Raw genomic sequence first — 1,316 nt, forward strand, 5'->3', positions numbered from 1 at the left:
GTGTGTGTGTGTAAAAAATAGTCCACAGTCAAATGTTTGTGTGTGCGTGCGGATGGGGGAGGGGAGGGCGTGAGAACAAGGATGTTGGTGTCAACAGAAATGGTTGGGATAGGATCAAAGATCTGGCTTGGAGAAATACTGTCAGTGATTAGAAGCTCGAGGCCACAGTTTACTTTGCAGCAAGGTTAATTAAAATGGAATATCTATCATTAAGTTAAATATCTTATCATTAAATATCATTTAATAACATTGTTTCTTGACGTCTACTGCAATAACTTTACATTGTTACTGTGTTCATTGATTAATTTTCTAATGCAGGTGCCACCTGCGTTTGCTGTGTTTTGTTTGTGGTTAGTAATTTGTTGCTGGTTCTTCATTGACTCATGGTCACATAGTTAAAGGGTGGGGTTTGATATTAAATGCACCTGTATAGTTGTTTTTCTATAATTGCACCCTGAGGAAAATCTCTCTGTCGCAACCATTTTAATTTCTTAAACACTCAAAAACCATCTATAATAAAGGCCTTTAAACTTGTTATTGGATTCACATTGAATTGTTCTAGTTATGTTTCATTCTTCGGTTTACATTTGTAACGAACCAACAGTAACCACAACAGTAAGTTGTGGCAGTAACTTGTTTAGTTTTAACTAGAGCCCAATCAATACTGGATTTCCTAATGTGATATGTGAGAGTTTCATACATTTCATTTATTTATTCAAAAGGACAGCACACATTCAGTAACATTTCTATAAAGGTGCGAGTGTTAGCCAGCCAGCTAATTTTCAACTGTAGTCCTTTGGCCAGAATGTTATGAGAACCCTTATTTGACTTGGTCAGTTGTTCTCAGATGTTTAGTCAGCCATAAAAGTTTATAATCAGATAATGAATGGGCATCCGGGTGTCTAAAGGAATGGGTGGGCGATCATGAGCCGTGTCAGGGGACCATTGTTGCATATTGAATTCAATTTCCATTTCATTTATAGTGTCAAATCATAACAGGAGCTATCTCAGGACACTTAACAGATGGAGCAGGTCTAGACCACACTCTATAATTTACAAAGACCCAACAATTTCCCAAACTATAGGATTGTTCCCCATCTCTCTTTCATTTAATTTCCTGGAATAAACTTGTCAGTGCTCTGTTACAAACAACGGTATGTCAATATTGTTACTAAATTAACAAAAACGTAAAATATCTATAGCATTTCTGTACTGCCATTTCTTGTTGCTTACTGGTCAAAAGGTATGCATGTACCATTACATCTGTGATGAGCTAAAATTGGCCGATTAGATTCAACTTTATTGTCATTACACAT

The 1,316-nt window shown here is 36.4% G+C and overlaps 1 protein-coding gene across 2 annotated transcripts in view; it reads left to right on the plus strand.

Annotated features, from left to right (window-relative positions):
- The window catches only part of tmtc3 (transmembrane O-mannosyltransferase targeting cadherins 3), a 31,862-nt gene that overhangs the window by 11,629 nt on the left and 18,917 nt on the right, over window positions 1–1,316 (plus strand). The window lies entirely within an intron of this gene.

This window comes from Etheostoma spectabile, chromosome 8 (assembly GCF_008692095.1).
Source record: "Etheostoma spectabile isolate EspeVRDwgs_2016 chromosome 8, UIUC_Espe_1.0, whole genome shotgun sequence".
NCBI lineage: Eukaryota > Metazoa > Chordata > Actinopteri > Perciformes > Percidae > Etheostoma > Etheostoma spectabile.